The sequence below is a fragment of the Rhinolophus sinicus genome, chromosome 16, assembly GCF_057876585.1.
Source record: "Rhinolophus sinicus isolate RSI-liver-muscle chromosome 16, RSI-T2T, whole genome shotgun sequence".
Lineage (NCBI taxonomy): Eukaryota > Metazoa > Chordata > Mammalia > Chiroptera > Rhinolophidae > Rhinolophus > Rhinolophus sinicus.
Window position 1 is genome coordinate 34,798,271 of NC_142516.1, and position 26,298 is coordinate 34,824,568.

Genomic DNA, 26,298 nt, shown 5'->3' on the forward strand with positions numbered 1-26,298 from the left:
TAAGCCAGGGACCTACCTTAAGCTGGGTTATTTAGGCTCAAGTAAGGAAAACAGAAACATGCCCAGATTTCCTACACAAGGGGCATTTAATGCAGGGTACTAACAAAGAGATGATGGAAGTGCTGAGAAGCCAAACAGGAGGTGTTAAGGCAACCCAGAAATTAGAACAGCAGGAAGCTGATACCTCCCAGGAAGCTGGGGTCACCAGAGGCGTCTCCAGAGGCCAAAGCTTGAGCCATCTCACAGGAGCTATTGGGGAGCTAAACACAGAGCAAGAGGCTGTTCAGCAGGAAATAGAGTCACAGAGGAGAAGGAAGCATTGCAGGGACTCTGTGCACAACAAGGAAGGCTCCTCTCATTCTTCTCCCATTCATGAGGAGTGGGCTGCCGGGTGAGGATAGGTGAGTTGGGGTGGCAGGAGAAAACCAGGTGTGATGGTGCATTGGTGAAGAAATGAAAGGAAAGTGAGTACTACAGGCAGGACCTAGAGAAACCACCAGTAGCATCCCAGGGCCAAGAAAAACTGAGGAAGAGTTGGAAAGCAAGTGCCTGTAAGTTCTTGACCTCCCTGCCCACAGGGCTGATGGCAGGTCAGGGAGAGAAAATATGCCTGCAGACCTATCCTCCTGTGGCAAGCCTCTGCAAAACAGTGCCTCTTGGCCCCTAGGGCTTGGAAGCTTGGGTGGATGGCCTGGACTCATGTTCACCACTGCATAAGGGCTCACACACAATATGGTGGCCTTGTCCTAACTTCACCACTGTGCTATTTATCACAGGAAATCTGCCTCCATCATATCACCACTACCCCATTCAACAGATCATCAGTGAGGTACAGCACATCAATAATTATGAAATGTTTGTGCATGGCTTTTCTCTGACACTTTTCTCTCTGTCTTGATTAAAAAGACTACTCATCAGTACTTTCATTAAAATTTTCCAGAGATATCCATTAAGGGGGCTAATGGTTCCTAGAAAAATATAGATATTTGTCATACCCAGAGGGACTTAAGATCATCTAATCCAGTGTTTTCCAAATATTTCACGCCTTAAGCATCATCTGGGCCTTCATTAGAATTATATAAGAAAACCAATAAAATGTACCTAAACCATCAAAAATAAAAAAAATTTAAATAGAAGAAGAAGAAAAGATTTATAGATTCTCAGGCCTTGCCTCAGCTCTATGAATCAAAACCTCCAGGTGATTCTTAAGATGATGCAAGTTTAGGAAACACTGATTTAATCCAACCTCTTAATTTCAAAGATAAGACCCAGAGAGATGAGGTATTTCTAAAGAATTCAGATAGTCTCTGTGGAAAATGGGATGAGAACCCCGGTGTCCATGCTCCCAGCCAGCTTACCTTCTGATACAATTTCCTGGGAGAGAAAAAGGCTGTAGATGGTAAACCAATGTACTGACTGAGCAAACGTTTTGGTGTTGTTTTCCCTCATGCTTGATTTTTCACTATAGATCTATGCATTAAAAATATATACAGAGAGAGGCTTTCCAGTCAAGATGGCAAAGTAGGTAAACTCTGTGCTACCTTCTCTTATGACCACATCGAAATTACAACTAAACTACAGAACAACCACTACTGAGAACTGCCTGAAGTCTAGCTGAATCGAAGCCCTACAACTAAGGAAATACAGAATGAAACCATCTCTGATTGAGACTGGTAGGAAGGGCAGAGATGCAGAACGGGCTGGTCGCATACCTGTGTGTGACCGTTAAAAATCAGGAGGTATATCTTGGCTGCAGAGGGCCCCCTCCAGAGGAGCAAGGGGTCCCAGGCCCACACCAGGCTCCCCAACCCAGGATTCCAGTGCTAGCAAGTGAAATCCCCATAACTTCTTGCTCTGAAAACAAGCGGACATTGTGGCTGAGTGAGACAGAGGGTGGCTATAGTCCCAGGTACTCCTTTTAAAGGACTCACAAATAGATTTACTCACAGATGGACTCACTCGCTCAGAGCTCCAGCACTAGGGTGGCAGCTCAAAAGGTACAAGGGACACTAGGAGAGAAACAGAATTATCTGGCATCAGGGCCAGGGATGGAGGGGCAGCTTTCTCCCAGATGAAGGAGCTGGTGGAAGCCATTGTTTCTTTGTTGAGCCCTCCCCTCTCCCAGCATGCCGATGCAAATGGCCACCATATCTGAGTCTCCATCAACCTGGCTAACACCATTCTCTTACCCTGCCCTAGTGATTCCCTGAGACCACACTCAAACCAACTTTCAGGCACACCCAGGCCACTTCCAGTGGCTTTTCCATACAAACTATCTATTTTAGCTCATGCTGCTGATTTGCTGAAATCTCTCAAAGGTTCACAAAACCCAAACAAGCAGCATCTGACTTCACCATATCCCATATCTCTGGCTGAGCAGCCCCAATGCTGGTACTAGCAGCAGCTGGCCTCCGCTCACAGCTAGGCCTCTTGAGGCACCTCCAAGCATAATGCAGGGGGCAGCCATCTGTGAATTTCTTTGTGGCTCATGCCAGGTGGCCCTGGGCACAGGATGAAGTTGGCCTGCAGTGGGTCCCCTCCCAGAAGGCCCCAAGGCTGGCACACTCAGTTACTGGCTTCAGACTGAGCCAAAACATCACCTGGCTGCCTCCAAGCACAATACACCCAAAGGAAAGACTCAGCAGGCACCAGAGCCCTACTAAAGTGAATCCTGCTCTGAAGGGTCAGCCCTTGTACCCTATCTCCTCCAGTGTAGTCACAGCCAATCCTCACAACCAATCAGTCAGAGCGTCATTCCCACCCACTGACATGCAAACACCAACTAAGGCTCAACTACAGCCGGAGGGCACACACAACCCATACAAGGGACACACCTGGAGTACCCAGCTCTGAGGATCACAGAGACTGCACCACTGGGGCCCACAGGACACCTACTACATAAGGCCACTCTACTAAGACCAGGAGGCATAGCAGCCCTACATAAAAACTAACACAGGAAGGCAGCAAAAATGGGGAGACAAAGAAATATGTCCCGAATAAAAGAATAGAACAAAGCTCCAGAAAAGGAACTAAACGAAATGGACACAAGTAGTCTACCAAATGCAGAGTTCTGAACACTGGTTATAAGGATGCTCAATGATCTCAGGGAAAACTTCAACAAAGAGATAGGAAACATAAAAATGGAGATAGAAAACATAAAAAAGAACCAGTCAGAAATAAAGAATATAGTAACTGAAATGAAGAATACATTAGAGGGAATCATCAGTAGACTAGATGAAGCAGAGGACTGAATCAGCTATTTAGAAGATAAGGTAGCAGAAAACACCCAAACAGAACAGGAACAAGAAAAAAGAATCCAAAAAAAAATGAGGATAGTTTAAGGGGCCTCTGGGACAATGTCAAGTGTACCAACATTTGTATCAGAAGGAGAAGAGAGAGAGCAAGATACTGAAAACCTATTTGAAGAAATAATGATGAAAAACTTCCCTAACCTGAAGAAGGAAATAGATATAGAAGCCCAGGAAACACAGAGTCCCAAACAAGATGAACCCAAAATATCCCACACCAAGACATATCTTAATTAAAATGCTAAAGACAAAGAAAGAATCTTAAAAGCAAGAGAAAAGCAGTTAGTTACATACAAGGGAACTCCCATAAGACTATCAGCTGATTTCTCTATTGAAACTCTACAGGGCAAAAGGGATTGGTACAAAATATTCAAAGTTATGAAAACTAAAGATTACTTATATAACCAAGATTATTTATTATAACCAAATATTCAAAGTTATGAATATTATATTATTCAATATTATATTATTCAAATATTATATTGTGAATATTATATTATTCATATAATATTATGAATATTATAACAAAATATTCAAAGTTATGAAAACTAAAGATTACTTATATAACCAAGATTACTTATTGTATTCAAGATTACTCTACCAGCAAAGCTATCATTTAGACTTGAAGGACTGATAAAGAGCTTCCCAGACAAGAAAAGGCTTAAGGAGTTTGTCACCTCCAAACCAGAATTACAAGGAATGTTAGATGGACTTCTTTAAGATGAAAAAATATATATATATCCAAAATATAAATAATAATATGGCAATAAATACCTATCTATCAATAATTGCTTTCAATGTAAGTGGATTAATTGCTCCAATCAAAAACACAAGGTGGCTGAATGGATAAGAAAATAAGACCCTTACATATGCTGCTTACAAGAGACTCACTTCAGATTGAAAGATACACATAGACAGAAAGTAGAGGAATTGGTAAAAGATATTTCATGAAAATAGTGTCACATGAGTATGAGGTTGATAGATGGGAGGGGGTTGGGGGCAAGGTGAAAAAGGTAAAGGGTTTAAGAAATACATATTGGTAGTTACAAAATTGTCATGGGGATGTAAAGTAAAGCATAGGGAATATAGTCAATGATATGGTAATAACTATGCATAGTGCCAGGTGGGTACCAGACTATTCAGGGGGATCACTTCTTAAATTATATAAATGTCTAACCACTATGCTGTACACCTGAAATTAATATAAAATAGTATTGAATGTCAAATGTAATTGAAAAATTTTAAAAAGGGGGGAAGGTAAAGGGGAATAAGAGGTTCAAATTTCCAGGTATAAAACAAGTAAGTCATGGGAATTTAATGTACAGCACAGGGACTATAGTTAATAATATTGTGATAGCATAGCATTAATAATGAGATAGCATTGTGTCAGATGGTTGCTGGACTTCTCATGGGACCCTTCGTTAGGTATATAAATGTTGAATGACTATGGTGTACACCTGTAACTAATATAATGTTGTACGTTAGATATAAAAAAAATGATAGTGAATACCTGAATTCTAAAAATAAATTATAGCGTGAGAGACAGAAAATTTTCAAATACCTTTCTGTGTACACTTCAGAGAGCAGGTTGACAAGTATGCATATGTACATGTATATGTGTATGTATTTGTATGTGTATATGTATAAGTGTGTATGTGTAAGTATATGTGTATGTTTGTGTATGTATATGTTTGTGTATGTGTATATGCATAGATATACACCCAGGGCCCAAAACTGTTTGGTGATGAGAAAATATCTGGTGAATGAGTGAATGGCATTATACCAGGAATTGGCCTGACCACTGGTTTTCTTATCCAGAAAGTTATGGCCACAGATATTTTCCCCCCAGAAGCAAGACTTTCACCCTGAAGATCCTGAATCTATACCCCAGGAGTGCCGATTTGCTGTGCTTTCCAAACCTGCCATGTTAAAGGAAGGATTTCTTTTGTAAAACCCTGTGAATGGTTCCTTTACCACATTTCCCAAGTGTGGAAGTGTTAGCGAAGAGACTTGCAGAATTCATTAACCACCGCCATCTCCCTCCCTCTTGTTTGCCCAGCTCATTCAAACACATAAATGCCACTACAAACAACCACTAAATCTACAGAGGCTTGTTCTGGCTGTCAAACACAGCCGTAAAAATAATGTGCCCTCAGGCAGGGGAGGGGAAAGCAAGGATGGCAAAGCACACACTAATTTTCAACAATCCCTCCTTAGAGACATAATCTTCAAATAAATATTTAACTTGCTCTGTCTTCAGTCTTAGATTATTTACAAATCAGGCTTTAAAGGCGATTTAAAATGATCCTTCCCTGAGCTATTTGTACACCTAGAGTTGCCTGGGGGTAGGAATGAGCCTTCCTGGAGGCCAGAGGCTGGCCTCCCATTTGACCCTACATACCCTGAGAGCTGGCAAATCAGGAGGGCTCCCGGGTGCGGGCAGCCTATGCACCCTGACAGGTTCCTCTGCCATTGTGAAGTGAACACAAGCAGACCTGCTTGCCTCCAGCGTTGCCATGCAGGGCTCTTACAGAGAAATGGAAGTCAGAATTCACATCCCATAGTCATTTATAATCCTAGGATTAAGAGGAGAATGAGGCAAACCCTGTAACTCCTTGGACTGAGGAGTTGGAAAAGAAACTCTCCATGAAAGAAGTTGGGACGCTGGTTCATAGAAAACCAGTAATGGATCTAAGTTTGGTACTGGAAGTAGAGATGAAGGATATTATAGAAGCCTTCAGACTCTAGGATGATATTTTCCAAGACTACTTGAAAATTTCAAGAGCTTGACAGGTGGTTCAAGGATAAAAAGACTTGTGGTCTCATAAGGGTAAACCCACGTATATTCCTCTTGCTGGAGACACATGAGCAGGGATTGGCAAACTTTTTCTCTAAAGGGCTGGATAGTAAATAGTTTCAACTTTGTGGGCCATCTGGTCCCAGCTGTAGCTCTTCACCTCTGCCATTTCGGGGTAAAGCAGCCATGGAGAATGTGTGAAGAAATGGGCATGGTTCTGTTCCAATAAAACTTTGTTAACAAAAGCAGGGGGCAGTTCAGATTTGGCCTATGGGCCAGAATTTGCTGACATGTTCACTAGACGGTTAAAAGCACTGAGAAGTCCTGCATTGAAGAAATAGTGAATTTCATCTAATCCAATTCATTCCCACTCATCTTTGACCACAACACCCTTTTTTATCCCCACATACCTATTGACGTCTTGTTCTAAACTAGTGTTCCATGGGAACAATTTGAGAAGTAATGTCCTGGGAAATGTGCTGGGAAAGAAAAAAAAAAAGCTACCTGCAAAAAGTTGTAACACCCTGGTAATCTAAATATTTAATGCTGTAGCAAAAAGCTCTGGTCATTTCAGGAAAAAAAACACAAAAACATTCTCCACTTCTATATGGGCAGAAAATAAGCAGCAGCAGAAACCAAGCAATTGTCAGAGACCAAGGGAAACTTCAGTGACAGAACCGGAAGTGTGTCCTAAGGAGGCCATGGAACTAGCTGGGACACCAGGGAAAGAAGTGCTCAAAGTGCAGGTCCAAAAGCCAAGGTTGCCAGGTGGAGGCTCATGATTCTGCTTGTCTCTTAAGCTCTTGATGGCTCTCAAGGCTGCTCATAACACAAAGAAAAGTGTATTCATCAGATAGGCTAATTGCTCAAAGAACAATTCCAAACACAATAGAAGTTTATTTCTCATTTGTATCAAGTTCCAACTGGCATTCCTGGTCAGTGGGCAGTTCTCTTCCACACACTAATTCAGGGATACAGGCCCTTTATTTTTGTGGTTCTGCCACTCCCTAGGGTCTCATTGTCTTCTGCAGGGTCCTCAGCATCTGACCAGCAGTCAGGGAAGAGAGAGGGTGTGGAGGATGTAGCAGAGGCCTTTATGGGCCAAGCAGCTCTATGAACAGCTTTAGGTCCTGCACAGGATACAATACAGCAGGAATCTAAGGTGAAGAGCTTGTGCTTCCTTGGACAACCAAACACATCTCCAAGCCAAATGTATGGGCTCTGTAACTCTACACAGTGAGTCTTAACTTGACCTTCATTCTACTTCCAATTCACTATGAGTTCTCTTTCTATTTATTGATTTTATTCTTTTTTAGTGTCTTAGTAAGTTATTCCAATTCTTTTTTTTTTGGGGGGGGGGGAATAGGAGGAAATCATTAAATAAAATATAATATTCAGTCATGTTTCAGTTGGGGAAAAGAAAAGAAAGAGTGCCCATTGAAATGGGTCTCATTAAAAACAAACAAACTACACAACAATGAAGCAGAGTATAGTTCACAGAAACTCCTGTGAGCTTTTTCTTTTCTGAGACAACACTAAAGCTTGGATGGTTCTCTCCAGGTTGGAATGTCCAGTTCCCCTCCTCCATGGAAAGTCTAGCATCAATTCTGTATCCATTCCAGAGACTGACCCAGAGAGAAGAATCCAGAACTCTGCCCTGTCTTCCATAGTCTTGCTGCAGGCACTGACCTCGTTCACAAATAGCTGTATCCTCCTTGCATGAACCACAGCCAGGGCTAGATGGAGACCATTTTAATGTGAACCAAACCCTGCCCTGACCCTAGCATGGGTACCACCTTTGGTTCCTCACCCTCCACTTCTCACATTCCACTTGAGCACCAGCAGACAAGCACAGACTGCACATTTCAGCCACTAACCACTAAATTCTAACTAGGAAAAGGTGGTGGGGAGGGGGAGAGAGAAGTAAGTTTAGTAAAAAAAAAAAAAAGAAAAATGAATACTTGTTTGAATAGTTCTGGAACCGTAGCTGCTATCTTCCCAGGGGTGGGAAGCAAGGAAGATGGCAGACCTCTTGAAGCACATTGAAGGGCACTCACTTATACACTTCTTTTGATATTCCTAATCAATGGTTAAGAATCATTTTTTCATCAGGGAAACATTTCATCTTTAAAAAGCTAGATGTCAATGAACGTGATTTTGGAAAACAGACTAGAGACAGTCTGTAGGCCACACATGCTTAACTTCGTGAACCTCTGACCACAAATGACGTCATACACTCACAGGGTTCTCCTCCTCCCAACATGGGATCCTTTTAAAATTTAAATCATAAACTCAAATTTTCTGCCCTATCTTAGTCTCTCATTATTTTCACATCTCACATAAAATAATGACTTGGAGATGACAAGAATAATTCACACAGATACATTAACTACTTATACATATAAGATACATACATATATAGATGGATACATACATATCCATCTGAGATATATATATATCACAGTTCCTGAATTACAAATACCTTCTCATATAATCTTCACGACAACCTTGTGAGATAGGCAGAGCAAAAATTCCTCCCATTCCACAGATGAGGAAACTAAAGTCATAAAGGAAATCAAGTCATAGGAGCCAGTGAGCTGCAAAGCAGGACCCAGAAACAGATCAACAGAGTTGGCTCCCCGTGCCAGCTGTCTCTGATACCAAGAGTGGAGAGTGATGGCCTGTTAGGCGCCTTCTCCATCCCCTTTGTACACTGTGTCTATCCACACACACCCACATCCATACTTCGAGTGTAAGTTATTCTTATCTCGTCCTAGTCACTGCTTTACGAGAGTAGGATGAAAGAGACCAGAATCCAGTGACAGTGAACTGTGACCTTCCCTGCAGCTGAGGGGAGGTTGGCAGGGCCCTCAGTCTGTAAGTTAAAAGCTGCAGGAGGCAAACAAAGAAGATGAGATCCATCACGTTGCCATCCAGGGCTTCTCTAGCTGTATCTAATATCCCCTCCTGACGTCAAATCTAACCACCCACCACTGTGAACTCAAGGAGCTGAGACTATATCTTTAAATAAAAAAGTCAAGCACATGCGCACAAACACACATATGTATTTTGAAAACTGTACACAAACTGAGGCAACAATTAACTTACTCAGACCAAACATGTTTGGCTTCAAGAGGATATGGATAGCCCAGAGGGTACAGCATTTTACCCTGAACTCATTAAGACAGCCAGACGGTCATTCCTTTTCTTCTTCATGGTTGGCAGGAGGTGGGTCCTGGAGGCCACGTGAGGAGTGATCCCAATGCAAGGAAGCACAGTGCCAGGATGGCCCTGCTGCAGCCACCACAGTGGCCCAGGGACTGAGGCCTGATCCCATGCTTCTATCACATCAATGCCAAGTGAGTTAGTACATCCTGGTAGAAAACTGCACTCATAAGCCTTGCAAAGTGAAAAAAATCAGAGTTCTCAACAGAAATCTGGTGTTGTCTGCACCATCAGAGGCATCTGGTACATTCAAGTCCCATTGTTTTCTCAAAAATTATTGCTGCTTCTACCTTCCCTCTATAAGCATTACTCTTCTTTAAAGAAAACTTATTCCAGCCTTATTCCGTAGAGCACAATTGTCCACTGATAGCCGAAATGTAAAAGCTAGGATCTAAGATTTCACTCCAGCTATAATCCTAAATTGCCCTTGTGGAAGAACCTCGCTGGCCTTTGTAACTACTCTTTTTCTTTGGAGTTATATGGAGTATACCATAAATATGGAGGGAAATTATAGTGTTCGTGAGAGCAAAGAACATTATTAAAATGTTACATGCTTCAAAGCAAATTTACATAAAGTATATTCATGAGGGAAAGAAAAAAAGGATGTACAAAGTACAGAGAAATTAGGGTTGGAAATTAGGTATTTCTCTCTGGAGCATCCCAGAGAACTTTAAAGACCACCATATCTTATAGATTCTCATGCTAGATCCCCCTATCCCCCCAGGTATTTCTGCAAAGCAATAACCAATAGCCAAGCGATGCAACATCATCCCCCTTCTGGAATTGGGTAGCCTTCTAATAATCTATTACTGAGGGGGAAAAATTATCTCCAAGACAAAAGAAAATGAAATAAGGCTGTTTATACATTGAGTCAATGACGTTGCACAAAAGCAACAGGATGGGGCAGAGTTTCCCTCCCCTGCTCTTGCTAGGCCCCGAAATCTGAACTGTGGACTGAACTATGTCTCCCAAAATCCAAACGCCCCAAAATTTAAGCCTTAACCCCCAATTACTCAGAATGTGACTGTATTTGGAGATAGGGCCCTTAAAGAGATGATTAGCTAAAAGGAGACCATTAGGGTGGCCCTGTCCAATCTGACTGGTGTTCCTATAGGAAGAAGAACCTTGAACACACAGACACTGCCTATGCATGCACACAAAGGAAAGACCATGGGAGGACACAGCAAAAAGGTAGCTGTCTGCAAGCCAGGAGAGATGCCTCAGGAGAAACCAACCCTGCCGATATCTTGTTCTTGGACTCCCAACCTCCAGAACTGTGAGAAATAGATTTCTGCTGTTTAAGCCATTGTCTATCATACTTTGTTATGGGAGCCCGAGCAGACTCATATGCACCCATGAAGCCTTGGAGCAAGACAAGGGAAAGCATTTGGCCTTGGAATGAGGCAGCGTGGTGTTCAAGGCAGGCTTTGTCATTCAGTTGGTTGTTCCCAGAAAAGCAGGGTTTTTAAGCATCACTTTTTTCCCATGCAAAATGTAAGAGTTGATGAGAACAGACTGAGAGGTTCGTTCTACGCCACATTCTATGACTGCACCATCTTTTACTACAAGGATGCTTTGCCCAGCCCTCATCTCCATAGCCTCCCACAGCAGCAAGGCTCACTCAGTCACCCCACAAGCTACAAGCGCACTGTTGCCTGGTACTTGAGATAGAGGAAAAACCTCTGCATCGTCTTGTGGCAGAAATTAATGAGTTGGGAGCAGTAGTATGTTTTGTCATTCTTCCTAATTGATCCTTGCCAAGTACAGGGACACCTTTGCCCAGAGACCTTTGCAATTCTGACTGCTCAGGTGTTCAGCCTGCCCCTCTCCTTCTTCTCACATATTCCTCTCCCCCTGGGCTTGCTCTGACTTGGATTGTAGCCCAACTCCCTCGCAATTCCCAATTAAATATATAACACCAGGTCTGTGCCTGATGGAGGAAGCCCTCATTTGCCAAGGGGCTTAAATCACTTGACATCTGTGTGCTAATTTCCCCCTCCATATCACTTTTACTGATTAGCCTTTTCTTTTTTTCGTGTTAAAAAAAAAAGGATTGCAACTCATTATTTTAAAGAAGACTTGATGGGATTTGGCTCAAATACAAAACAATATTTCAACTAACGTCAAAGCTATCAAAGTAGCAAAAATTTTAAAGGTGGAGTTTACTCAGTTGTAGTGCTGGTGTAAAGAAATGGACACCCTCGTACAGCATTGGTGGAAGTGTAAATCAGTATGACCTTCATGAAGGGTATTTTGTCAATGTTCATCAAAATTTTAAATGTGCACTCCCTTAAACTTCATGATTCCATTTTTAGGAATATGTATTATAAAAATATGGCTATTGTGTATATACATAAAGATGTACATAAAAACATTCTCTGATACAGTATAGCAAAATTATAGCAAATTATAGCAAAGAAATAAAGTGTAATAAAAATATTATACTTGCTAATAATATAGCAAATAACTAAATATTAATCAATAATTGATGGTAAATAAATTTTACATCCCGAACTATGGATCTATTAAATTTAATGAGTTCATTTTGATATCTTAATACGTCTTGTCATATAGTTGAAAAAAGTAAATAGCTGAACAATAAAATAGTCAATTCATTTTTTTAAATGCATATTTGTTTGTGGAGATTTGCATGAGTGTTCCAAAAATTTCTAGAATAATATACCCCAAACTGTAAACAGTATTTATTTTGGGAACTAGAAATGGTGTAAGCAAAAACAAAAAAGAAAACTTTTTCTTTTAACTCTGTGTAACTGTATACTGTTTAAATTTGTAGCAATCAGTGTATATTGCTTTTATAATATGAAATAAAAGCAAGGAAGTTTTTTTTTTTTTTTTAATTCTGTCATACAGTTTCTTGGCTATATTGCTATTCTTTGTAGAGCCAGGAAGAATGTAAAAGAGAGAGAAAGAGAGAGAGACTGAAGTTGAGCAGAGGAAACTCTGGTTTAAGAATGATGCGTCCCCAAAACTCCATCACCAGCTCCCTCTTCTCGCCATTACACCTAACACAGGGAGAGGGTACTTTGATAATTACTTGACCAACTATTTTTATTGAAAGCATCAGTGTTCAGCTTACAAATTCAATGATATGGTCTCTGCCCTTAAGGGGCTTACAAAGTCTAGTGAGGAGACCAACAATTAACATATAAAATTATATAACCCATAATGAGGGATAGGTATGCCATAATGATGGTATAATGGCAACCTGAAAAGACAAGCAAATGAGTCAGCCAGGAAAAGTCAGGACGGATTCACCAAGCAGGAAGTTCATAAATTGAGGGTTGGATGTTGAGCAAAATTTTTTTCAGGTAATTAAAAATGTAATTTTTAGTAATATTTTATATCATTAAAAATGCATAAAATTGTTTTTTTGCATAAAACCATGAAAGAATTTAAGACGGAAGCAAATATACTAATTAAGTACAAAGTGAAAGAGTGGTAGGTGATTTCTAAGCTTCCTTCCAGCTTGAAAACACCCATTTTGATCCTTCAGAATATTGACTGAGCACCTGCAATGTGTTCAGATCTGAACTGGGTATGGGAGGAGAAGGGATGATAACACTATAGTCTCAATCCTAAAGTCTACAGCCTTTGTAAGGAAACCAAAGTAATGCACAAAAATGTGTACCTAATGGTGCTCAGCTCAATAGGCCGTTCGAAATATTAATCTATTGACATCACATAACTAGGCACTAAGTTATATGGGGTGGCCTCCAAAGATGACGGCCATAAATGATGCAATCAAAAATCAAGACACACTCTTCAGATCTGTAAACTGTTGTACAGCATGCAAATGTTTAGCTATGTTTAGTAACACTTTCAATAAATCAATTTTTTTAAATAGTGAAGTTGTATGAAATCTAAATTCTGGCAAAAATATACATAGATAACCAAATAGGTGCGTATTTAATTATTATAAGCACTACAATTGTTGGTCAAAAAACAAAGTCCTGAGTGTCAACTGGGGAAGTCAGAAAAAGTATGATGGGGTGGGACCTGAATTGGGCCTAATAGGACAGGTAGGATTTAAGTAACGGAAGAGATTAGGAAGAACCTTAAAGGTGGGAAGAACACCACCAACAGTTATGGGATTCTCTTCCATTCCGAATGACTTAATGATCCTACACTGTTCTGAGTACACACCCTTGCAGACTAGCCATAAAATACCCAAGGATATATACAGTTTGCTTTTGAAAATCAGTGTCAAAGTATAGAAGGAAACAAATGTTTGATGGCTTACAAAGGCAGAAGTATCTGAGAAGTTTATCAGAGGATTTCCACAGACTATGCATTCAAAGGTTCAGAACTTTTGCTTTCTTGCCTTTCCTTAGCCTGAGTTGTACACTATTTGTTTCCAAAGAGAAAAAGGTGCCAGTAGAAAATAGCATTTCCAAAGTCTTATAGACTATTAGAGGTGAGTTTACAAAGCAAATGGAAGTGTCATATTAGAAACTAGAACTTTGGAATAGGCAGTGGGGAAATGAGCTGGGGGAGGTTGAGGGAAGGGAGGAAAACCAGCTCTTGTTAAGTTTATGGCCAATTAACATTTGCCATACTTCAGACTCCAATGTTTAGTAAGGGCTTCTCAATATTAAAGGCAGTTCTTTGAACAATAGGGTCCTTTTTTTTTTTTTTCTGCAGTTCACAGCTGTCAGAGATCATTTAACTCCCTATATATTTCCAAAAAGTGATGCCTTTAATGGGCAACGTAAACACTGGGGTTAGAGCACACTGAAGCTTGACTCAGACGCATGGTGTTAGGGCATTGCTCGCATCTGTCAGGATCTGGAAGGGAGGCCTAAGTAAATAATGCCATAAACTGCATTTAGAGAAAGAGCAGAAGAAAAAGAGAGAGAGAGAGGGTGAGGTGGGAGGAGGAAAGCTGAGGGAGACAAGCAGCCAGAGAGAAAAGGAAAGAAGAGAAATAATACAAAGATGAGAGAAAGAGAGATTAAACTTCTGCCACAGAAACTGAAAATGCATTCATTAAAACTTCAATTCCCTTCTTAAAATGGTCCATTTCCATTCAAATGTAAACGTAGGCATAAAGTATCATGTTAAGTCTCATGTGTCAGACCTAAACAAATTTCTTGGTTATTAGGAATTTAACCAGAGCTCTTATTATCTCAGCACAGTTTATATTCAATTTCCAATTTGTTTTTCTTCTTTTACAACAGATCCAGGTATCACATATAACATGCACTGATTTTTCTGTTTCTCTGAGTACTCTCAATGGCTTTACTGTTCTCCAAGGCCAATAAAATCAGTGGTGTGATGTTCCTCCCTTTGGGCTGGGATTCTGTATTGGAAATATAAATCCAATACAGTTATTAAAGAGAGACTATGAAACTTAAGAAAAAGACTCACACTTCTAATTAGGCAAGTGTAACTTACAAGATTAAATGTTTTGTGAGCTCAGCAGTGTTTGTAAAAATATAAGAATCTTAAAAATCTTCCTCCAAAAAAAAAAATCTTCCTTTCAAATGAGGAGTGGGAAGCAGTAAAATGGTATTCATAACATGATGTTAAGTAAAATCCCAAATGCATTTGGAAATTTTATAGGTAATCTTAGAAATAGCTAACCTTTAAAAACTGAATTCAGGGAAGAGTAGCATCTAACTTTATCTTCTTAAGTAATATTTATAACTGTAATAAAAGCATAAAAAGCTCAACAATACATAAAAGTTCCAAGAGGGAAAAAACTTACCCCACATTTTACCAACCAGAAATAAACAATGTTAATGGTCTATAAATATTATTATAGAATCTCTTCAAAATACACACAGGTAAAAAAAAAAAAAAAATGAATGTTGTATATCAGTATTATCTCAATAAAAATGGGGAAATAAGAAATAAATAAAAATGTGATAGATATACATAGATGGGTACAAAGACAAATAATGATTTCATTAGAGTGAAATCATGCAACATATACCATCTTAAAATATTTAACCTTATTTTATATGCATTTAGTAAAGGAAAAAGAAATGAAGTAAAACTGAGGTAAGTGCAGAATTTTAGATAAATGTTTCTTTGCCATCTGAAATTAAGAAACAAATTGTTAAGTCCTCAGCCACCTGGAGTCATCATTTGTTGCTGGTAGCTTAAAATCCATATTTTATCTTTAAACAGTTTAGATAGGTTTCCTTCTAGAAAAGATGAGGCCCTCTTTCACTTCCTCCTGCCTTTTCTATCCCTCCTAATAACACTCATATAAACTGTAATTGATCCCCATCCCAGTTTGTTCTTAGAGCTGTACTTGAATGGATTCCATTATCATACCTTGTCTTTCTGCCACCACTTCTCCATTCTTCAGTTCTTTCTTTTGATTCATCTTTTGCCCCATATTATTTTTTTTAATGCAGGAAAACTTTTTTTTGGTAAAATATATTAGAAGTTTTCCAGTTTAATGCAAATCATGGAAGTTGGGTACATACAATTGTGCATTTAGTGAGAGTTAGGAAAAACATAATCTGCTTAGGCACCTGAGACTTTAAAACACAGCAGGTCACTGAAGATGCAATTTGTGGGAGGGCTTGCTATGCCTCCAAGGGAAACCACGCAGAACACCCTAGGGGCTGACAGAAGAGGCCTAGGAAGATGGGATTAAGGTTCCAAATCAGGGGGGAGGGGCATGTCAGCTACATCCAACCTCTTCAGAAGTGCCCAATTAGGCACAAAGTGCCCCTCAAAACAAGAGGAATCTGAGAGTCTACCTTGGTACATTAATTATTTAGAGGCAAGGGGGACTACTTTTTAGGGGTGATTTGTCTCCTATTTATTCCATCTCTGTTTAGATGTTTAGAATTAACCTCAAATTCAACCTGTCAAAAATTGAAAGCACCATCTCCCCCTGTATGTCTGGCCTTTCTTGGGCCTCCCCTAATTAAGTAAGGAGGCATCCTCGTGCCCCTCACTGCACAAGTCAGAAGCTTTCTGTCCTTTACACCTACATCCCATGTCCAATTCACTTCGGTCTTCTCCATAGTCACCACCCTAACCAGCATTATTTCATAGGGTGATAAGTTACGACTCATCCTCATTCTATTCTCCAAAACATAAAAATGTACCTATAAAACAGCACTTGCATGATTAAGTGGCCCAATAAAAATTTTTAATTATCGTGAATATTTTATTCTGACAAGCAGATGTCTGTTTTTCATAAAAGTGAAATCCTATGAGCAGCAAACAAGATTTAGAGTCTACGAATATACTAGGGGTCAGCAAAATTGTTTGTAAGGGGACAAACAGTAAATCTTTTTGGTTTCAGGTCATACAGTCTCTGTTGCAATTATTCAACCCAGCCATCAATAGTAATACAAAGGAGCCTTAGATAACATGTAAACAAATGAAGGTGTCTGAGTTCCAACAAAAGTTTATTTATGGAAACAAGGGGTGGGCATTTAAAGAAGAATTAACAGCAAATCCTTCTCAAACTCTTCCAAAATATAGAAAAGGAGGAAATACTTTCTAACTCACTCTATGAGCCATGTAAGGGTCTAATATCCAGAATACATAAAGAACTCAACAAAAAAAAGACAACCCAATTTACAAATGGGCAGAAAATAAAAAACCTTGAACAAACATTTCTCCAAATGTACAGATAACCAATATGCACAGGAAAAGATGCTCAATATCACGAGCTATTTGAGAAGTGCAAATGTCCAATAAGATGCTTCGCACCCACTAGGAGGGTTATAATTTAAAAATAACGGAGTGGGGGATAAGTGCTGGTGAGGATGTGGAGGAATTGGAACCCTTCTACATTGCTGGCAGGAATGTAAAATGGTTCAGTCTGTATGGAAAACAGTTTGGCAGTTTCTCAAAAAGTTAAACATAGAATTACCATATGACCCAGCAATTATACTCCTAGGTATGTGTCCAAAAGAACTGAAAACAGATACTTGAACAAATGCATGCACACACATTTTCACAGCAGCAGTTTTCACAATAACCAAAAGGTAGAAACAACTCAAATGTCCATCAACAGAAGAATGAATAAACAAATTGTGACACATACAATGAAATATTATTCAGTCCATAAAAAGGAATGATGTACTGATTCATACTACAACATGGATGAACCTCAAAAACATTAATCTAAGTGAAATAAGTCATATACAAAAGTTCTCATATTGTATGATTCTATTGATATGAAATATCCATAAGTAAACTCATAAAAACAGAAAGCAGATTGGTGATTGCGCGGAAGTGTCAGGGGGAATGGTGAGTAACTTCTTAACTTTTTACCCTTTTGGGGTAAAAAAATATTTGGAAATAGATAAAGGTGGTGGTTACACAACACTGTGAACATACTAAATGCCACTGAATTGTTCATTTTAAAATGGTTAATTTTATGTTATATGAATTATACCTCAATAAAAATAAATAAATAAAACACGGTTAGGTCAGATTTGGCCCATGTGCCATACTTTACTGGGCCCTGGTCTAGACTACGGGTAAGGAGTTCATAGCTTTCTCTAGTAGTGTCTTTCTAAGTGACATTTATACAATCTTTTCTAACTTAATCCATAACAAAAGCACTTCATCACTCCACATTCAATGCAATTACAATTTCAGGTGACCACAGAGCTGATGGAGCCTATGACTACATTACATACACACATACATACATACATACATACATACATACATACATACACCTGGACAGTTCTGGAATTCTCACTGAGATGGGACACATAGAAGGAGACAAACAGAGAAATCAATCCATGAAAAGTCATAAGGAATCCAGAAATTGAATGTTTACATGAGAACAAAAAAAATGAATCATGAGATCCAAGATGGCGAAGTAGATAAATGCTGTTCTCCCCTCATCCCATGAACACATCAAAATTATGACTAAACTATAAAACAGTCAACCTGGAGAACCACCTGAAGTCTAGCTGAACAGAAGTTTTAAAACTAAGATATAAAGAAGAAGCCATGTTGAGACTGGCACGCAGGTCGGGGGTGTGATGGAGACACAAAATGGGCGGGCCCCAAAACTCCGCGTGGCAGATGAAAATTGGGAGGGATATCTCAGCTACAGAGGTTCACCACCAAGGAGCAAGGGACTCCAGCCCCACACCAGCCTCCCCAGCCCAGAGTGCTGGTGCCAGGAAGAGGACTCCCTACAACTTCTGGCTGTGAAAAACAGTGGGATTGCAACCATCCAGATGGGAGGGAAGGCTACAGGAAACCCAGACATCCTCTTAAGGGACCAAGCAAGCACTCGTCTTGGGCGCCAGTGAAGGGACGGTGACTCTGGGGACATGAGAGACATACAAGGTCAGACAATTAAGTTCGCAAATTCATCCTAGAAAAAGTGCTACATACCTAATTGCTGAATATCACCATGGTCATCTTCAAAGTACTCCCCTTGAGAAGCTATGCACTGATGCTAGGGCCTAGTCTACCCTTCAAAGCAATTTTGGAACTCTTTTTCTGGAATGGCCAAAAGAGCTGTCGTCATATTACCCTTGATGTCCTGAATGTCATCTTTCAATGTTTCCTTTCAATATTTCCTTTATCTTCAGGTAAAGAAAGAAGTCATTGGGGGCCAGATCAGGCAAGTAGGGAGGGTGTTCAAATAGTTATTTGTTTACTGGCTGAAAACTCCCTCACAGACAGTGCTGTGTGAGCTGGTGCATTGTCGTGATGCAAGAGCCGTGAATTGTTGGTAAAAAGTTCAGGTCATCTAACTTTTTCATGCAGCCTTTTCAGCACTTCCAAATAGTAAACGTCATTAACTGTCTGTTCATTTGGTACAAATTCATAATGAACAATCCCTCTGATATCAAAAAAGGTTAGCAACATCATTACAAGTGTGTGAACTTAACTGTCAAAACTCGTATAACAGAATTTGTCTTGAGGATCTGCAGGGACCTTAGATGCAGAGAACAGCCTTGGGCTATAGTGTCTGTTCCTTACTTACTACTAAACAGCACTCCCATACACCACATACCCAAGCCAGAAACCTGGCAGATGCATTCCACTCTGCCTTCTCCTTCACTCCCCTCACCCATCACCATGTTCTTACATTTCCTTAATCCCTCCTAAAGTTATCTATTTCTGGCATTCCCCTTGCTACTGTCAGAGTTCAGCACCATTATGTCTCAGCTGGACTGTTGCAACAGCCACCTTGCTGGTCTTCCTCACTCCAACTATGTCCCCTCCCATGTATATTCCTTATTCCAGCTTCAATGCACTTTCAGGTTTATAATATAGTGGTTAAAAACTCAGGTTCTGGATCAGAATACCTGGGTTCAATTGCTCACTCCACTACTTTCCAGCTCTATGAACTTGGACAAGTTACTTCTTATTATGGGCTGAGTTGTAGCCTCCAAAATTTATATGTTGAAGTCTTAACCCTCAGTACCTCGGAAGGTGACTGTATTTTAAGATGGGGTCTTTAAAGAAGTATTTAAGTTATAGTGAGGTCATTAGGGTGGACCCTAATCCGGTATGACTAGTGTCCTTATTAGAAGAGGAAATTAGGACACAGGTACTGAGAGAAGACCATGTAAAGACACAAGGAAAAGACAACCATCAACAAGCCAAGGAGAAACCAACCCTGCTGATATCTTGGTCTTGGACTCCCAGCCTCCAGAACTGTGAGAAATATGTTTCCATTATATAAGCCATCCAGTCTGTGGTACTTGTTTATGTCAGTCTCAGAAAACTGATACACATCTGTAAAGCCATAGTTTTTTGTACTGACAAAAGAGAGACATAGTTATTGTGATTGGATAGTTGGTGTAATTCTCCAATTCTTGGCAGCCAAGGCAAAAATGAAAACCTGTCAGTAAAACACAAAAGTAACATCATGCAAGTGTTTGGTGGACTGTAAGTCTCTACTACCAGTAAAGCTTACTCAGCATTTATTTGGGGGAATGGCTGAGTGTAGCTTAAACTCCTAAAGGCTGGTATGTGCTGCTGAGGTAACAAGAGAAGGGATGGCAAGTGCCCTCTGGGCTAGAGTGTGAGGGGCATGGAGAGGCCACACCTCATCAGAAGCATGGAGATGGGACTCTGAATGAAAGGCATCTGTTGCTCTCAGGCACATTCTTGGCATTTCATTTGCGAAAAATCCCTCATGGCCAAAATGTCAGAAACATGCTTGTAAATAACAAATTCCTTAGAGTTACTGAACACATCTCATCCTCTTTGTCAAAAAAGCTTACAGTCACCCCTTTGAAGCTTGCATAGACATATTGTTTGCACACTAGGATTTCTCCTGCCAAATATAACACATTTTCCCTTTCTTGCAATGATTTTAAAATACGCAGTTATCCACTGGAGACTTAGTCTTGAATTCTGGCACTTGGGCATGCCTGCCTGCCACGCTTTGTCAAGCTCTTATTGCGTGTGCTGTGGGAAAGAGCAGGCAAGGCTCCTATTAAAAATATTGGTGAAGATAAAAGGTCAGAATCATCCAGTCAGTCAGTCAGCAAGTCATTTAGTCAACAAATATTTAAAGAGTTAATCCATGGTACAGGTCAGTATCTTGGCATGGAATTCAATAATGAATCAGATATAGCCCCTCAAGGAATAGAGGTTCCATTGGGAAAGTCTGATAGGACATGAAAAATTATTATACAGGGTGATAGGTGGTATAATAAAATTAAAGATGGAGTGCTGTGGAGACATACATGGTGGGCACCTATTTCAGCAGAGGGAAGAAGTGGGCAGAGAAAGATTCCTCAAGGAAATGATATCTGAGCTGAACAGTTGCTCTAAAGATGGAAGTAAATGAATCATCAAATTTTACGCTCATAGTCAACATAGTGATAGAAAGCATAAGCCTGGGCTCTGAAGCTGACTACCTGAGTATAAATCCTGGGTCTGCCCTTCATCAGCTGTGTGACCTTGGGGTGATTAACTACTCTGTGCCTCAGTTTCCTCATCTGTAAAATGGGAAGAATTAAATGGGAAGAGTCAAACGAGTTTATATATATATATAATGTAGATACAGAGATAGATGATAGATGATAGATAGATAGATAGATAGATAGATAGATAGATAGATAGATAGATAGATAGATTAGATAGATAGGGAACATTGCTTGGCATAAAGTAATTGTTACATCAGAACTTGTGATATATGATCATTAATATGAGTTGATTTAAATATCTTTGGGAAGCAGTTTGAGTATAAATTGCAAATATATGATAATATTGATAAAATATAGTAATGAATGTTACTCTAAGAATGAAGAATCTATAATTTTTTATTTTTGATAAAGTGCTGGTCTGGATAAATTTGATCCAGGACCTCATGGCATGCACATACACACAAAAGCTGTATTTACCTTGGAAGCAAAACTGTAGTAATAGTCTAATCTTAAGCATGAATTTCTTCTACTCTAAATTCTGTGATTTTCATTGTTACAAAATCTATGTTTACCAGACAGCTACCAATCCTCGAATTTCACTATGTTTAAATAATTTGGGTCTCAAAGGGGAATTGTGGTTTAACAAGCCAAATAATGAGAATAATGTGTCTCTTAAATTGTTGGAGTAGCACCTTATGCTAAATGTGGGGGCAGCTGTCAGACTGTATTGACAAAAAGCCACGGATCCTGACATCTGTTTCAAAACTACTTCCCACAACTATCTGCCTGGCAACAAAAACATGAAAACAGTTAACAGGTATATAAAAACTCTTTTTGGAGGATCAGGTCTTCTTTGCCTTGGAAGGTTTGACTGATGAAACAGAATTCTTTTCTGGGATAACGTGCTGCAACCAGCTCCGTGGGTCTTGTCTAGGGAGCTGGTAGTGGGTGTGATGGGCCCAGGTTCTGCTCACAGAACTGAGTGACCCAGAGGGACAATGCGGCAGGTAAACTGGCAATTGCCATGCTGCCTGGAGTTTCACCTGCCAGGCCTGAGAGAAGTCATAAAAGATGTGTGAGCTCAGGTATGACACTTAACCTCAAGCCACAACAAGCATTTCCAGAATTAGCCATGGTTTGCAGAACACTCACGTTTCGTGCTGTACCTGCCAGTCACAGAAAACCAGGTGAGACACAAAAACAAACTATCAACCACTTTAACAAGGCTGAGTTCACATTTTCAATGAAAACACTGGGGTTCTCACTGACCACTAAATCATCTCTGCTTCACTTTATCCCCCCTTTCAAAATTTTAGTTTTAGACTCTTGGAGTTTTGTCCTTTGTTGACATTGTTTTCATTATGATTATCGATCAAGTAAGGAGTATTTTTTGAACTCCAACTCTTTATGATAGAAATGATAGCATACCCAAAAGTAAAACCACATCAAACTTAGCTTTTGCAAGTCTTAAAATACTAAATACTGTGCTAAAAAGCAACAACAGCAACAACAAAGGGCAGGATGATACAAACTGCAATACTCAAGTCCATGACGCAGACTTACCCAGCATGCACTGGGGAAGGAAGAGGTGGTGGGTAGAGGAGTACAGTTGGAAATGAGTCTTGAAGGATAGATAATATATGCATGTGTAAGGCATGGAAAGTCTTGTGATTTGGGGAGGAAGAAAGGTGTTGATGGATACAGAACAGCAAGGAGCAAAGATCACAAATTATAAATGAGTTGGGCATGTTTACAGAAAGTAGAGGAATCAGGCTGGAGCCAAGGACCTATGGAAAGAGGTGGGCAGATAGAGCAGAACCTGGCACTCTCTGTGATGTGTCTATGTCTGTGCACATATTGAAATGTCTTCCCCACAACACTATGTACTACTCAGCTCACTGAAGTCCTCAAATAATGGAAATCCAGATTCTGCATTCAGCTGTTAGGAAGTGATTTCCCTAATTATAGTCCTGTGTTGCTGATTCTGTATCATGAAATAGAAATAAATGTTTGTGCATTTATACCCTGCTGTTTTCCAAAGTATGTTTAAGATGGTTTGCAAAGATAATACAAAGTACAATGAAAGAGTATGAAATAGAATTGGGTAGGAGAAATAATGAAGAGAAAACAAAGGTATGTATTAAATGGAGCCAGAAATAAGCTTAGTGCTAATTATATGTCACATGGGGCCATAAATTTGTCTTCCAGCAACATGAAGAGAGAAACTTGATGGTTCTGGGAAAGTGGTCGTTTAATCTGTCATAGTCACACATATCGTTAAAGCCATTAGAAGCATTAGGAATCATCCATGTCCAACCCTGTCATTTCAAGATGTGGCAGGTGGGGCTCCAGAGCCTATAAGTAGGGTCACAGAGCTAGTTAGGGCGAAACAGAAGTCAGCTTTCAGTAGTGCAGAAATTGCTCCCAGAGAGGAGACTGAGTCAGAAGTGAACCAATGAATAGAGGTTGCCTTTCAATAGATTTGGAACCTTCTTTGACAGCAGTCAGATTTTTTTCTGCAAAACCACCACTGAGACATGAATTAAGGAGTACTGTAAATTCATAATTAGATTACCTTAATTGTTGCTATGCTTAACTACAAAACCTGAAAGAATGTTTGAAATTCTGCATAGTCTTTACGAGATGGTGTGTTTCTTGTATGCCATTCAGCATCAGCAATAAACTCTATCTGCTGATTTCACCATCTCCAGTGAGCTCACAGGCAGATCCATTTTCTAGTATTTTGGCACAGGCATTTTCTGTTTGGGTTTTTATTCATTCTAGGGAGTGTTGTAACTACATGTCCTCACCCTGGTGGAGAAATAATTTACTACTTCAGATCTCCCCCACCCATAGCAAACTAGTGACTCTACAGGAAAGACCTGCAACTTTGTTATAATACCATGTTTCCCCGAAAATAAGACCTAGGCGGACAATCGGCTCTAATGTGTCTTTTGGAGCAAAAATTAGTATAAGAGCTGGTATTATATTATATTATATTATATTATATTATATTATATTATATTATATTATATTATATTATATTATATTATCATGGTAAGAGAGTAAAGAAATAATATTTAATACTTGCTGTAGACAGTGATACATCTGTAATGCCTGACTACAATAACAACAGAAAGAAATGTGGCATCACGCCCATGTGATGAAGACAGAGACTGAAAAGAACCAAGGTGGGCCGCCAAAGACATTTTGAGATTTGGAAGGTGGAAGCGAAGCAGCAGCCTTGTCGTTCCTACACTCAGAATGTCAGTTTAGGGGAATCAGGCTCTACTGCAGCTCACCTCATTCACATAGGGCAGCTGCCAGGCCTCAGCTGCTCCACTGTCCCCAAATTCTCCTTCACCTTCTCAGGCTCATGGGCCAGGTGCATGCTCTGCTCAAAATCACTCACATTATTGAAGTTGCAAGTGGTGAGAGACTGATACGAGTTCTAGTTCATCCTTGTGGTTTCTAGCTCCTACTCATGGTGCCAGCTTGGCCTTGTTCTCCCCCAATTTCATCCACCTCCCTCTGGCTTCTCCAACATCAGTGGGGCTCCAATGACAGACACAAAGACCACTTAGCCAGCTCCCACACTGCATAGGCTCAAATCCCTCAAAAAACTCTCTGGTGGTATTTGCCTCTCTTTCCATGAGATACAACGGAATCAACAGACCCCATCCTTCTAACAGTTGGGATTTTTTGTTCTTTTAGAATCTCTGTACGTGTGCGATTTTTTTTCATTAAAAAAAGTAAGCATTATAACATCATTATGGAATATTTTTTAAAATGAAAAAAATAAAATCCCTAACCCATAATTCCTTTACTCTAACATGCCAAATGTTTTTTGTGTTATAATCTACAACAGCACATAAGGCAATTGTGGGCTTCTTTTAGTCAGTGTGGGTTGCTATAACAAAAACCCCAGACTTGTAAACAACAGAAATTTATTTTTCTCAGTTCTGGAGGCTAGAAGTCCAAGATCAGGGTGCCAGCATGATGGGGTTCTGGTGAGGGCCCTCTCCTGGGTTGCAGACTGTCAACTTCTCACTGTGTCCTCACATAGTGGAAGGGGTAAGCTAATGCTCCAGGGTCTCTTTTATAAGGACACTAAATCCCATTCATGAGGGCTTTACCCTCATGACTAAGCACCACCCTATGGCCCCATCTCCTAATACTATCCCCTTGGGCACTAGGCTTCCAACATATGAATTTGGGGTGGGGGACACAAACATTCAGACCACAGAAGGGTTCATAAGTTTTAATAAAGATTTTCTTACAGAAAGTTGTTCATCACTGCTACCCATGAGAAAAGGTTCACAACATACATATAGGGACCCAGCAAGTACAGGGTGGTCATAAATTAATAAGGTATTTTATGTCTACCTTACATCAACCTTTACAGTCATATTTCATTAGCTGTATTCGACAGTCTATAGAAGAAGGTCAGCATGCCAAATCACTGTTTGGTTTAGAAGAGTATGTATACAGGATTTCTTTGAAGTGTTTTTTGCATGCCCTGATCTGACCAAGTTGTCCAAATGATGGCATCAAGCTCTATTACATATTTTTGTTGCGCCTAGATGTTGGTTTCCAAAAACCATTTCCCAGTGAAAGAAACCAGCGCTCGTTGGAGAAATGACTCATTGTGAATCTGACACAGAAATGTACAAGAGGAGCCTAAGAGGAACTTCTGTCACATCAGGGATCCAGGAGGATCTACTTGGCTGTTTCAAAGGAAACAGGAACCAATTTCTAGTGGCTCCTACTTGCCAAAGATGAAATAATTTGAGCATCAGAAAGAATAATGACTATGAAGGGGACTAGTAGATGCCACCCCAAAATATGCCACTTTAACAGAAGGATTATTTTGATCTGAAGGCAATTGAGAAAGAGCAAATACAGAAAAAACTCTCTACTCTCCCCCATCTGCCTAAAGGCAGGATAAAACTTTCCCTTTGTAAAGGTATCCCTCCCTCTCATACCAGGAAGGGAAGAACAATCTTTATCACCAGAATTGGAGATGGTGCTAAAATGGGCCTGTACAAACAAACCTGACTAAAATAGCCCTAATATTTCATTAATTTCCCTCATATGATTATAATTTACCACC

At 39.9% G+C, this 26,298-nt stretch overlaps 1 long non-coding RNA gene and 1 pseudogene across 4 annotated transcripts in view; one reads left to right on the forward strand and one right to left on the reverse strand.

Annotated features, from left to right (window-relative positions):
- The window catches only part of LOC141571141 (uncharacterized), a 466,720-nt gene that overhangs the window by 306,078 nt on the left and 134,344 nt on the right, over positions 1 to 26,298 (reverse strand). The gene's annotated exons all lie outside the window — the stretch shown is intronic.
- Positions 114 to 26,298, forward strand: part of LOC109447799 (2-iminobutanoate/2-iminopropanoate deaminase pseudogene) — a 31,114-nt pseudogene continuing 4,929 nt past the window's right edge.